Source organism: Ischnura elegans, chromosome 12, assembly GCF_921293095.1.
Source record: "Ischnura elegans chromosome 12, ioIscEleg1.1, whole genome shotgun sequence".
In the NCBI taxonomy this organism is placed as follows: Eukaryota; Metazoa; Arthropoda; class Insecta; order Odonata; family Coenagrionidae; genus Ischnura; species Ischnura elegans.
Genome location: NC_060257.1, coordinates 82,913,233 through 82,928,739, shown reverse-complemented (window position 1 = coordinate 82,928,739; position 15,507 = coordinate 82,913,233).

Genomic DNA, 15,507 nt, shown 5'->3' with positions numbered 1-15,507 from the left:
CTATCAACCATGGGCGTTCCCAGCGAGGGGTAGTAGCCCCCTATAAGCAAAAATTGCAAAAGTCTTTAAGAAAAATCGGTACTGAATTGAAACATCTTCATCTACATCTACATAATACCCTGCGAGCCACCTCTAGGGTGTTTGGCAGGGGGAATTTTTGAAACGTTGTGGGTCGTTGAAACGAAAGTGTTTAACTAATTTTTTTTTACCCACGAAAAATGATATGTATTAGTATAAGATATGCAACCAAAATGAAACTACTTTTTCAAGGAAATAATCTCATAAACTAATGTCACAACTTGGCTTTCCCCCTCCTAGTTATGATCCTGTACGTACGCCCTTGCTATCAACTGGATGTGGAACGCACTACACCCCGGTCTCACTACCATTTAAAATCCACCTATGTTCGTCCTTGGGAATAACCAAGGTTCGTCATTGAACACTTTACTCATGGGAACATCACGGATATAATTAACGAGGAGAAAAAGAGGCTCACGTGCATTCCTCCATCCATAGCCCGAGGGAAAGGACATCCATTCTCACACACAATGCCAGTTATAGTCTCTGCTTTTTACCCATGTACACGGCTTAGGCTTATGAATAAAGAATAGGGTGGCGAATGTTTCTCTGAGCGAGGGTCAAGGTTTTATGATATCCTAAAGCCTTGGGTTTCCCCCAAAATGAACTGCCCCAGCGTATTTTTACGCACCCAAGACGATATATTCCCATAGACCCTAAGCTCTTCACAATATCCCTCGCTAAGCTTCTCCATTTCCTCAGAACAGGGGGAGGAGAAGAGTCTGTAGGAGGTCCTCCTCGCCACCCGTGGCTACATTCCATTTGGCTCAGGGCTGATAACCTGATTCCTGGAACTCGGACAGAGAACATGTCGCTCGGGTTCCTTCCTGGAATTTAGAGACGAGAAGAGGAACCAGAGGTGGATTCGCCAAGGTCAGCTTGCGCCTAGAATACGAGGTTAATGCATCCTATGGAATAAATTCATGGAATATGACGGTGACATAAGTATGTAGTTGCGGCCATAATGGTATGTGCGCGAGTCTAGGAACAGAAAATTTTTACAAAAAATGGGTTTTTACAAAAAAATTTCACAACGTAATTTATTAAACAATAATATGGTGGTTCCAGGCTTAACTTCGAGCAGTGACATCTACATCTACAATCTACATCTACAAATTACCCTGCGAGCCACCTCTAGGGTGTTTGGCAGGGGGTGATCAATCACCAGCATGCAGCATGCATTTGGACTCCCACATGCACACCACACCGTCCAAGAAACGTCCCGTATAATAACAAACTATACTACTATATGCTGTTAGAAATAGAATATAGAATAGAAATTCAGAAACATGCAGTAGGTTTTACATAGGTTAGTAGGCTACACTACAAGTCATGCAATCTATTTACGCGTTCTATTGCTGCCGTTATAATCTCTTACAAAAAAATTTCACAACGTAATTTATTAAACAATAATATGGTGGTTCCAGGCTTAACTTCGAGCAGTGACATCTACATCTACAATCTACATCTACAATCTACATCTACAAATTACCCTGCGAGCCACCTCTAGGGTGTTTGGCAGGGAATTTGGCAATTGATCGTGGAAAAAATGACATTCGGAATCTGTCTGTTCTGCAATCTATCTCTCTTATTTTATTTATATGATCTGATCTTCCGTAGTACGTTGGCGTCCGCAAGATATGGTTAACTTCGTCAGAAAAGACACTGCTCTTGAATTTATCTAAAAGGTTTAGTCTATTTTTCAATCTACGGTCCGACAGAGATTCCCATCCGAGTTTATGTAAGAGGTCAGTTACACTAACAAGACTATCGTAACGACCTTTCACATACCTGGCAGCTCTTCTTTGCACGCGTTCTAACTCTGTTATTAAGCCTTTTTCATGAGGGTCCCAAACACTGGCAGCGTATTCCAAATGTGGTCTAACGAGGGAAAAGTAGCTAATTTCTCTCACTTTGTCGTCGCACTTTCCTAATATTCTTTTAACAAAACCCATTTTACGATTAGCTTGACCGGTTATTTCTCGAATATGTTTATTCCACGATAGATCATTATTGAGTCTAACCCCTAGATATTTCACAGATTCAACTGCCTTTAACTGCGCGCCCCGAATGACATAGTCAAGCTGTAGGGAGTTATTCTTCTTCCAGAAATTCATTACGACGCATTTTTCCAAATTTAATTCTAACTGCCAAGCATCGGATCGGATATCAGTGACGGATACAGATGGGGCGAACCTCCTCCCCCCCCCCTTGCGGGCCCGCCCGTATTGTCTAACATTGCAGAACCACAATTATAACTTTTTTATATCATAAGATGGCATTGTCTTGTATATGTGTGAAATGAATTAAGCTAAAATTTTCCTAAACTCTGCATGTGTCCATTACACGGCCGAGTCGGCTAGTCGTGTAGCGAGTAGCATATTTGAGCACTGTAGGTCTTTTTTAGATTAGAGAGTAGGGCAGAGTGTAGATATAATAGTGGGTTGAAAAATAAAGGGGTAAAATCAAAAAGTTTCACTGGCAAAAATTCTTCTAGAAATGAGAATAGAGTATTAGAAAGAAAAATCAGCGTTTCAGAATCAGCACTACCGATTTACAATAATACAGGTAATACATTTAAGCATGAGAAGCGTTAGTCGGGCAATAACTTCAAAGGCAATAATAGTCTAATCGACAAGAGCAAATCATAATTAGTCCCGAATCGCAATAATACTAGTTCCGAAGCTTTAATCGTGTCTGTGGTTAATTGTCGTAGTTTAAGAAATAGGATCCCCGAATTCCACCATTTAATTCATAGTACCTACGAAGTGTAACGTTATTTTTGGAACAGAAAGTTGGCTAACAGATGATGATTCAGACAATGAGATCTTCCCAAAATCGTTCACTGTTTATAGGAAAGAAAGAAAAAAAAAGAAAATTAAGAAACAGGCATTAAGTTTTACATAGGTTAGTTGGCTACACCACAAGTCATGCAATCTATTTATGAGTTCTATCGCTGCCGTTATTATCTCTTATCGATAGTGAAAAAAATGACATTCAGAATCTGTCTGTTCTACAATCTATCTCTCTTATTTTATTTATATGATCTGATCTTCCTTAGTATGTTGGCGTCCGTAAGATATGGTTAACTTCGTCAGAAAAGACACTGCTCTTGAATTTATCTAAAAGGTTTAGTCTACTTTTCAATCTACAGTCCGACAGAGATTCCCATCCGAGTTTAACTAAGAGGTCAGTTACACTAACAAGACTATCGTAACGACCTTTCACATACCTGGCAGCTCTTCTTTGCACGCGTTCTAACTCTGTTACTAAGCCTTTTTCATGAGGGTCCCAAACACTGGCGCCGTATTCCAAATGTGGTCTAACGAGGGAAAAGTAGCTAATTTCTCTCACTTTGTCGTCACGCTTTCCTAATATTGTTTTAACAAAACCCATTTTACGATTAGCTTGACCGACTATTTCTCGAATATGTTTATTCCACGACCGTGTGGTGTACATGCTGCATGCTGGTGATTGATCACCTCCTGCCAAACACCCAAGAGGTGGCTCGCAGGGTATTATGTAGATGTAGGCATCATCTGCGAAGAGGCGGATTTTGCACGTGATTACGGTGGTAATACCATTACTGTAAAAAGGAACAAATGAGGACCGATAGCACTTCCTTGGGGTACTGATAATAACCTTAAAAATACTTATCCAGAGGGGAAAGAGCGAAGTTGATAAAAGTATTCCTTGTGGGAAAAATTTCTCTGAGGAAGGAGATTAGAGGTTCCTTGGCTACATAACATTTTTGTTTGATTGGCGCATTTCAAGCTGAATTACCGCTCAAAAATGGTAACAAGTGCTTTGGTTATGGTGACTGAACAAAATGCTCGTAAAGAAAAACAATTGTTGTACCCTTCTCGATTCAATTACCTGATATTAGTGGCGAATACAGAAAAAAACTCGAGGGAGGGGGACGCAATGATATCTTGAAGCTATTTTTATCGTAATTAAGAGAATAAACAAGTCACATGCAAAGTATAAGAAAGCATTATTTTAACTGATTATATACATACACAAGAAAATGCCATCTCATGGCATTAAAAAATTACAATTGTGGCTCTGCTATGTTCGGCAATGCGGGCGGACTATCAGGAGGCATGTATCCGCACTGCTGTTGAAGTATAATTTGTTAGTTTTTAACATTTAATACCCTGCGAGCCACCTCTAGGGTGTTTTGCAGGGGGTGATCAATCACCAGCATGCAGCATGCATTTGGACTCCCACATGCACACCACACGGTCCAAAACGAAATGAAAATGGGTGGCCCATAAAAAATTCATCCACCCTCCATTCATCCATCCTCCGGATTTATCCGCTAATGAACGCGAGCTAATAATTAAAAAATATAGGGTGACTAAAGCCGCCACGAAGGAAGCGTTCAGGAATGCGTTCACGAATTTTAAAAGAAAAACACTAGTAGAGCAGTTACAGGATAACCCAAAAGCATTTTGGTCATATGTTAGGGAAGTTCAAGGTAAACGATCTACCGTATGTTCGCTGAGAAACGACAATGGAGATGTGTTGACAAGCAGTTACGATAAAGCCAATTTATTAAATTCCTACTTTAAGAGCGTGTTCACGGAGCCTTCCGAAAACTCACCCGAGACCGATGACAATCCCTGTCTACATAAGATGCCAGCTATTGACATTAGTACGCTCGGAATAGAAAATATATTGAAATCGCTTAGTCCAAATAAATCACCTGGTCCAGACGAAATCCCTTCTCGCGTATATAAAGAACTAGCCTCAGAACTTGCCCCCTACTTGCAGTTAATATTCAGTAAATCCATCAAGCAACACGAAGTACCTAATGACTGGAAAATCGCTAATGTAACGCCTATATTTAAAAGTGGAGACAAGGAACAGCCATCTAATTACAGGCCGATATCTTTAACGTCCATCTCTTGCAAAGTCCTTGAACACATCATAGTCAGCTCGGTAATGAAACACCTAGACGCGCAAAACTTATTAATGGGAAATCAACATGGATTCAGGAAAAGCAGATCGTGCGAAACTCAGTTAGCGCTTTTCGCCCACGATATTTTAGTCTCCGGGGAAGACAACATTCCAGTAGACGCGATTTTTCTTGATTTCAAAAAGGCATTTGATAAAGTACCCCACGGAAAGTTAATAATAAAACTGAAATCTTATGGTCTAGACGAAGATGTCATTTCCTGGATTAGAGAATTTTTGAGCGACCGCGTCCAAAGAGTAGTATTAGACGGTGCAGTCTCCAATGAGGTTAGAGTGACTTCTGGCGTTCCTCAGGGTAGTGTCATTGGCCCACTCCTATTCCTTCTTTATATAAACGACATTGGCGAAGTAGTGCAGAGTAAGTTACGATTATTTGCAGACGACGCTGTAGTTTACAGAGAAATTCGTTCCAGCAAAGATATAGATGAACTAACGAATGACCTTGCTGCTATCCAAGCTTGGTGCGATGCTTGGCAGTTAGAATTAAATTTGGAAAAATGCGTCGTAATGAATTTCTGGAAGAAGAATAACTCCCTACAGCGTAACTATGTCATTCGGGGCGCGCAGTTAAAGGCAGTTGAATCTGTGAAATATCTAGGGGTAAGACTCAATAATGATCTATCGTGGAATAAACATATTCGAGAAATAACCGGTCAAGCTAATCGTAAAATGGGTTTTGTTAAAAGAATATTAGGAAAGTGCGACGACAAAGTGAGAGAAATTAGCTACTTTTCCCTCGTTAGACCACATTTGGAATACGCTGCCAGTGTTTGGGACCCTCATGAAAAAGGCTTAATAACAGAGTTAGAACGCGTGCAAAGAAGAGCTGCCAGGTATGTGAAAGGTCGTTACGATAGTCTTGTTAGTGTAACTGACCTCTTACATAAACTCGGATGGGAATCTCTGTCGGACCGTAGATTGAAAAATAGACTAAACCTTTTAGATAAATTCAAGAGCAGTGTCTTTTCTGACGAAGTTAACCATATCTTGCGGACGCCAACGTACTACGGAAGATCAGATCATATAAATAAAATAAGAGAGATAGATTGCAGAACAGACAGATTCCGAATGTCATTTTTTCCACGATCAATAAGAGATTATAACGGCAGCAATAGAACGCGTAAATAGATTGCATGACTTGTAGTGCAGCCTACTAACCTATGTAAAACTTACTGCATGTTTCTGAATTTCTATTCTATATTCTATTTCTAACAGCATATAGTAGTATAGTTTGTTATTATACGGGAAGTTTCTTGGACGGTGTGGTGTGCATGTGGGAGTCCAAATGCATGCTGCATGCTGGTGATTGATCACCCCCTGCCAAACACCCTAGAGGTGGCTCGCAGGGTAATTTGTAGATGTAGATGTAGATGTAGATGTAGGTTGATAGTTATTTTGACATTTCGTAAAATCGTAGCGCTCTAAATTGGCTTCTTCCGCCCTGCATAAATACACTGATGTCGAATGAGTGCTTTGTAATCCATACGCATGCTTTTGATGTATTGGCTCGAATAGTATCTACTTAGCAAATCAACACAGGAACGATTAGGAACATTGAAAAATTCTATATTCTGAAGAATGGCAGGTGGGCCAACAGAGGTAATGTGTCTTCGCTTGATACCAGCACATTGAAATGAATTCTTAATCCCGAAATCCTGTTTCAAACACGGCAATTACCTTGCTGATTAACGTATTGACGTCAAGAAGCTTTGACTACTTTGTAGTGAGGAGTACCACAGCTGTAAACGAATATTGCTATGGGTACACCACGCCGGGACAAGGTCACGACAAGGTCACATTAAAGCATTTCAATGAAAGGAAATGGTTCGCAGGCTCGTGAAACTATCTGGAAGTAAAAGCAGCGGCCAAACGAGGGGTTGAGGTACGTGGAGGATCATTTGAAAAACGACTCGGTAGTTTACAGGGAAATCCGTTCCAGTAGTGATAGGGATGATCTAACGCATGACCTTGCTGCTATACAAGTATGGTGCAATGCATGACAATTAGAGTTAAATTTGCAAAGAAATGGGTAGTAATGAATTTTTGGAAAAATAATAACTCCCCACAACACAGCTAACTCATTCGAGGCACCCAATTAAAGACAGTTGAATCGATGAAATATGTAATTGTACATCTACATAATACCTTCAATTATTATTTCTAATAGCATATAATAGTATAGTTTGTTATTATACGGGACGTTTTTGGACGGTGTGGTGTGCATTTGGGAGTCCAAATGCATGCTAGTGATTCATCACCCCCTGCCAAACACCCTAGAGGTGGCTCGCAGGGTATTATGTAGATATAGATCAGTAAGAGATTATACCGGCAGCGATAGAACTCATAAATAGATTGCATGACTTGTGGTGTAGCCTACTAACCTATGTAAAAATTAATACATGTTTCTTAATTCAATTATTATTTTTAACAGCATATAGTAGTATAGTTTGTTAGTATACGGGACGTGTTTTGGACGGTGTGGTGTGCATGCGGGAGTCCAAATGCATGCTGCATGCTGGTGATTGATCACCCCCTGCCAAACACCCTAGAGGTGGCTCGCAGGGTATTATGTAGATGTAGATGTAGATACCCTGCGAGCCACCTCTAGGGTGTTCGGCAGGGGGTGATGAATCACCAGCATGCATTTGGACTCCCAAATGCACACCACACCGTCCAAAAACGTCCCGTATAATAACAAACTATACTATTATATGCTGTTAGAAATAATAATTGAATTAAGAAACATGCATTAAGTTTTACATAGGTTATTAGGCCACACTACAAGTCATGCAATCTATGTACGAGTTCTATTGCTGCCGTTATAATCTCTTATTGATCGTGGAAAAAATGACATTCGGAATCTGTCTGTTCTACAATCTATCTCTCTTATTTTATTTATATGATCTGATCTTCCGTAGTATGTTGACGTCCGTAAGATATGGTTAACTTCGCCAGAAAAGACACTACTCTTGAATTTATCTAAAAGGTTTAGTCTACTTTTCAATCTACGGTCCGACAGAGATTCCCAGCCGAGTTTATCTAAGAGGTCAGTTACACTAACAAGACTGAAGGATGTAGGAGTTAGATTCAATAGTGATATATCGTAGAAAAACGTATTCGGCAAGTAACAGGTCAATCTAATCGTAAAATGGTTTACATCTAGTTTACACATCTACATAATACCCTGCGAGCCATCTCTAAGGGTGTTTGGCAGGGAAGGAGCAACCACCTTAAGTTATTCTCACAACAGGCATCCAGGAAACGCTCTATTGGAGGCCGCCATCCACGTTGAAATTGTATTTCTGTTCACGAATTTCTATAGCCTCTAGAAACAGCCGAGGTTTAAATTTGTTGAACCTGGCGCGAACTTTATTTTTTCACAATCAATCTCGTACCCTTCCTACAGATAACACCTAAACCACGCGGTAAGACCCGAATAATTTACAACATCATTTTTAAGTTACAACTAAGTTTCAAAGACTTAAATGGAAATTCGAGACATGAGAAACCAAGGTGGTGTAAGTAAAGATTATTAAGTTATGGTTTTTTTAAAGAATATTAGGAAAATGCAACAACAAAGTGAGAGGAATTATCTACTTTTCCCTTGTTAGACCCCCTTTTGGAATACGCTTAGACGGCGTAGATGTTGAAGAGAAATGTGAAATGTTTGAATTATGTGCGGCTATGCGTACAAGCGGTGGATCTGCAATACAATCCATTCAAATCTACATCTACATAATACCCTACGAGCCACCTCTAGCGTGTTTGGCAGGGGGTGACAAATCACCTTCATGCAGCATGCAAGAGGACCGCCACAAGTACACCGCACGGTCATAGAAATATTACGCATGCTAGAAAAATAGACATGCTTATTCATAAAAAAACTTGCTAATGGTTAGTAATTCCTAGAGCAAATACATGCAACGTTAGAAATATGATAAAAACATGCAATCTACATCTACATCTACATAATACCCTGCGAGCCACCTATAGGGTGTTTGGCAGGGGGTGACCAATCACCAACATGCAGCATGCAAGAGGACCGCCACATGCACACCACACAGTCAAAGAAACATTACGCACACTAGAAAAATGTACATGCTTATTCATAAAAAAATTGCTAATGGTTAGTAATTCCTAGAGCAAATACATGCAAGGTTAGAACTACGAAAAAACATGCAATGGGTGTTCCTAGCGAGCGTTGCCATTAATCCTTTCAATTGAGACAACATTGCTATCCTTAATAGTACGAGGGAAGAATGACATTTTAAATCTCTCTGTTTTGCAGTCTATTTCTTTTATTTTTTTCTCATGATCGCGTCTACTATAGTACGATGGTAAACGAAGGATATGATTCACGTCGTCTGAGAAAATATCTTCTTCGAGTTTCCTAAGTAAGTTAAGCCTATACTTCGATCTACGCTCCTGTAAAGATTCCCATCCTAACTCGTTTAACATACTTGAAACGCTGCACTTTTTGTCGTAACAACTCATCACAAATCTGGCCGCCCTGCGCTGTACTCGATTAATTTCACCTATTAGTCCTACCTCGTAAGGATCCCACACGCTAGCAGCATATTCCAAGTGAGGCCTCACTAGAGTCAGGTAGCTTATTTCTTTCACCTTTTTTGGGCATTTACCGAGAATTCTTTTTACAAATCCAAGTTTACGGTTAGCTTTCCCGCATACTTCACGTATGTGCTTACTCCACGAAAGATCCCGGGTAATGGTGACCCCCAAGTATTTAACGAATTCGGTATTTGGTAGTGGAATCCCGTTAGCGGTGTAGCTCCTTCTTGAAGATATATCCTTTTCCCAAAAATTCATCACCATACTCTTTTCAAGATTTAATTCTAACTCCCAAGTACTGCACCAGTCATTTACGGCAACGAGGTCCTTTTGTAATGCTAATCTATCGCTAAGGTCGTAAATTTCACGGTACCCCACTACATCATCTGCGAAGAGGCGGATTTTGCTCGTGACCACGGTGGTTATATCGTTAATGTAAAGAAGGAACAAAAGAGGGCCGATAACACTTCCTTGGGGTACGCCTGAGGTAACTTGAATTGTATCCGAGCTAACTCCATCCAAAACAACTCTCTGTTCGCGATCCTTTAGGAAATCTTTTATCCAACCAATAACGTGTGTATCTATGCCGTATGCTTCCAACTTTTGAATCAGCTTTAAATGCGGAACCTTATCGAATGCTTTTCTGAAGTCTAAAAATATGGCGTCGACTTGAACATATCTGTCACCCGCGGATAAGATATCGTGAACGAAGAGAGCAAGTTGAGTTTCACAAGATCGCAATGAGTGATCCTAGCTAGCGACGCCATTAATCCTATCAATTGAGACAACGTTACTATCCTTAATAGAACTAGCCTCAGAAATTGCCCATTACTTGCAGTTAATATTCAGTAAATCCATCAAGCAACACGAAGTACCTAATGACTGGAAAATCGCTAATGTAACGCCAATATTTAAAGTGGAGACAAGGAACAGCCATCTAATTACAGGCCGATATCTTTAACGTCCATCTCTTGCAAAGTCCTTGAACACATCGTAGTCAGCTCGGTAATGAAACACCTAGACGCGCAAAACTTAATATTGGGAACTCAACATGGATTCAGGAAAAGCAGATCGTGCGAAACTCAGTTAGCGCTTTTCGCCCACGATATTTTAGCCTCCGGGGAAGACAACATTCCAGTAGACGCGATTTTTATTGATTTCAAAAAGGCATTTGATAAAGTATCCCACGGAAAGTTAATGATAAAACTGAAATCTTATGGTCTAGACGAAAATGTCATTTCCTGGATTAGAGAATTTTTGAGCGACCGCGTCCAAAGAGTAGTTTTAGACGGTGCAGTCTCCAATGAGGTTAGAGTCACTTCTGGCGTTCCTCAGGGTAGTGTCATTGGCCCACTCCTATTCCTTCTTTATATAAACGACATTGGCGAAGTAGTGCAGAGTAAGTTACGATTATTTGTAGACGACGCTGTAGTTTACAGAGAAATCCGTTCCAGCAAAGATATAGATGAACTAACGAATGACCTTGCTGCTATCCAAGCTTGGTGCGATGCTTGGCAGTTAGAATTAAATTTGGAAAAATGCGTCGTAATGAATTTCTGGAAGAAGAATAACTCCCCACAGCGTAACTATATCATTCGGGGCACCCAGTTAAAGGCAGTTGAATCCGTGAAATATCTAGGGGTTAGACTCAATAATGATCTATCGTGGAATAAACATATTCGAGAAATAACCGGTCAAGCTAATCGTAAAATGGGTTTTGTTAAAAGAATATTAGGAAAGTGCGACGACAAAGTGAGAGAAATTAGCTACTTTTCCCTCGTTAGGCCACATCTGGAATACGCTGCCGGTGTTTGGGACCCTCATGAAAAAGGCTTAATTACAGAGTTAGAACGCGTGCAAAGAAGAGATGCCAGGTATGTGAAAGGCCGTTACGATAGTCTTGTTAGTGTAACTGACCTCTTAGTTAAACTCGGCTGGGAATCTCTGTCGGACCGTAGATTGAAAAATAGACTAAACCTTTTAGATAAATTCAAGAGCAGTGTCTTTTCTGACGAAGTTAACCATATCTTGCGGACGCCAACGTACTACGGAAAATCAGATCATATAAATAAAATAAGAGAGATATATTGCAGAACAGACAGATTCCGAATGTCATTTTTTCCATCTACATCTACATCTACAAATTACCCTGCGAGCCACCTCTAGGGTGTTTGGCAGGGGGTGATCAATCACCAGCATGCAGCATGCATTTGGACTCCCACATGCACACCACACCGTCCAAGAAACGTCCCGCATAATAACAAACTATACTACTATATGCTGTTAGAAATAGAATATAGAATAGAAATTCAGAAACATGCAGTAAGTGATTCCATGATCGATAAGAGATTATAACGGTAGCAATAGAACTCGTAAATATATTGCATGACTTGTAGAGTAGCCTACTAACCTATGTAAAACTTAATGCATGTTTCTGAATTTCTATTCTATATTCTATTTCTAACAGCATATAGTAGTATAGTTTGTTATTATACGGGACGTTTCTTGGACGGTGTGGTGTGCATGTGGGAGTCCAAATGCATGCTGCATGCTGGTGATTGATCACCCCCTGCCAAACACCCTAGAGGTGGCTCGCAGGGTATTATGTAGATGTAGATGTAGAATAGTACGAGGGACGAATGACATTTTAAATCTCTCTGTTTTCCAGTCTATTTCTTTTATTTTATTCTCGTGATCACGTCTACTACAGCACGATGGTAAACGAAGGATGTGATTCACGTTGTCTGAGAAAATATATTTTTCGAGTTTCCTAAGTAATTTAAGCCTATACTTCGATCTACGCTCCTGTAAAGATTCCCATCATAACTCGTGTAACATACTTGAAACGCTGCACTTTTTGTCGTAACAACTCATCACAAATCTGGCCGCCCTGCGCTGTACTCGATTGATTTCAGCTATTAGTCCTACTTCGTAAGGGTCCCATACGCTAAGTGAGGCCTCACTAGAGTCAGGTAGCATATTTCCTTCACCTTTTTTGGGCATTTAACGAGAATTCTTTTTACAAATCCCAGTTTACGGTTAGCTTTCCCGCATACTTAACGGATCCTCAGTGGAAGTGTCTACAGCCGAAATGATTGGCAAATTTTACGATGAAGTTGTGAGAGATATACGAATAAAAGTTTTGCTATACAGGTAAGTCACAGGCATATCGCAATATACGATTGTTTTAATTTTTTACGAAAATTTGGGTGTGAAAAAAAATTCGGTACGATCGCTGCCGCGTTTGCTCACTGTGGAGAATAAACGCAATCGCGTGGTAAACTCAGAGGCTGGTATGGCGCTTACACTGAATATAAGTAGTGGCAAACACAAAATCAGTTGTGCAATTAACTTTATGTGACTCAGCATTGGTTTCCTTCAGCGTTAACCCTTTCAAAAACAATTGTTTGATCACCGCACGAAACCCCTTTTTATCCATTTTTATAAACCAATGAAAGTTTTTCATTACAATCGGTAACAAAAATGAAACTATGGGATGTATGCAGCTGAAAATTTAATAGCTGACTTGTCACGAGTTCTGCTTACTGGTTAATATTATTCTTTTACACTAAGAGATCAATTTCTCCGAGATTCTAAGGACTTATTGAACTTCCTTCGTAAATAAAATATTTAAAATAGCATAATTCTTTTTTTTCAATGCTTGTCGATATGCACGGCGCTTATAATTCGTTGCTATTCGCTTACTTATGGACGATAGAATGAAGTTAGTTTACCATTTTATAAATGGCGACGTAAAGCGAATTGGTCACCCCCTGCCAAACACCCTATAGGTGGCTCGCAGGGTATTATGTAGATGTAGACGTAGAAAGCCAACAATAAATCTAAAATACGTAATTTTCGAAAAAAAGTAAAAAGCACGTTTCCGCTGGTAATAGCGGTGGATTGAAGCAACATCTCCAATCTAAAATATAGCTTTTTTTATAAAAAGTAAGCGGTAAGTTTGATATCCCCTAATACATTACTGCATATGTTACATAGCGAGTGTCTAAGCGAGTGTCAAGAAAATCGAAGAAATGATTTTTGTCCGCCTTTTTCTGGATACGGACAACTGGGACGTCACGTCTCCAAATTTAGAATACACTGCCAGTGTTTGGGACCCTCATAAAAAGGCTTAATTACAGAGTTAGAACGCGTGCAAAGAAAAGCTGCCGGGTATTTGAAAGGTCGTTAGATAGTCTTGTTAGTGTAACTGACCTCTTAGATAAACTCGGATGGGAATCTCTGTCGGACCGTAGATTGAAAAGTAGACTAAACCTTTTAGATAAATTCAAGAGCAGTGTCTTTTCTGACGAAGTTAACCATATTTTGCGGACGCCAACGTTCTACGGAAAATCAGATAATATAAATAAAATAAGAGAGATAGAATGTAGAACAGACAGATTCCGAATGTCATTTTTTCCACGATCGATAAGAGATTATAACGGCAGCAACAGAACTCGTAAATACATTGCATGACTTGTAGTGTAGCCTAATAACCTATGTATAAATTAATGCATGTTTCTTAATTCAATTATTATTTCTAACAGCATATAGTAGTATAGTTTGTTAGTATACGCGACGTTTTCTGTACTATGTGGTGTGCATGTGGGAGTCCAAATGCATGCTGCATGCTGGTGATTGATCACCCCCTGCCAAACACCCTAGAGGTGGCTCGCAGGGTAATATGTAGACGTAGATGTAGATTTATGGGTAGCTTTAATTTGTTTCTTGAGATTTGGCATCCTAGAGGTTGCTCGCAGGGTATTATGTTGATGTAGTAGACGTTAAAACTCGAAGCCTCTCGTCTTATGGCACCCCTTGCTATTATTTCAGTGACTCTAACTCAGAATATCCGTCATCACTTCAAAGCTCAAAGAATTCTTGGTTCCAAACATTTTTTTCCAATGGGTTCGAAAGTCACGCATGCACGGTCATACAATTTAAGGCGTGATGAATGATTTTCATCGTCTAGTGGGAGGGCTCTGTTTCATACCTACAGGATGTGAGATAAGAGAGCTGCTGGCGAAGAAGAAAAACGTTCCCGAAGAAGATAAGGTTTTCGATTTGGGACGAAAGATAATGTTGAGCTTACGAAGCAAATGAGTCATTGTTGCTTACGCGAGGAGAAAGTGTTAGCCCAAGTGGAAAATGCACAGTGAAGGCTTGAAAATTTCGGAGATAGATTTTCTCTCCATCCACACATCTACATACTAAACCGCAAGCCGCCTAAATACGGTTTAGGACACCAACCGTTAAATATAAAAGGAAATGCTCCAGCGAAGCTGTACCTAGCATTTATTAATTCGGAATTACTAATCATTAGCAAGTTTTTTTTAATGAATAAGCATGTATAATCCGCTAGTGAGCGTAATATTCCTATGACCGTGCGGTGTACTTGTGGCGGTCCTCTTGCATGCTGCAGGTTGGTGATTTGTGACCCCCTGCCAAACGCCCCAGAGGTGGCTCGCAGGGTATTATGCAGATGTAAATTAAAATCTTTTATTATTCGGAGGGGGGGGGGGGAACATTTCCTAAAACCAAACAGTATAACGAAATACTGAACTTTAAGTTTAAGTGAGTCACAATCTGCTATGTACGTATAACAAGACAAATTTTGGGCAAAAAGTTAGTATTCTTTAAAATTTAAAATCTAGTCGCCTGCAAACTTACGTCTTACTTACGATTTAAGTCCACACACGTTTTACAACAACATCAAAATAATTTACGGTTTGTAACGAGGCTCCTAGCCAGAGAATGTTTTCAAAGGGTAGCTTCGTAAACTTGTGAGTGTCCGTGCGTGTTTCACACGCGGAAATTTTTTCCGAAAGGCCGATTCACACGTTAGACGTTACATTAACGAGCACGAGTTAATATCTGTTT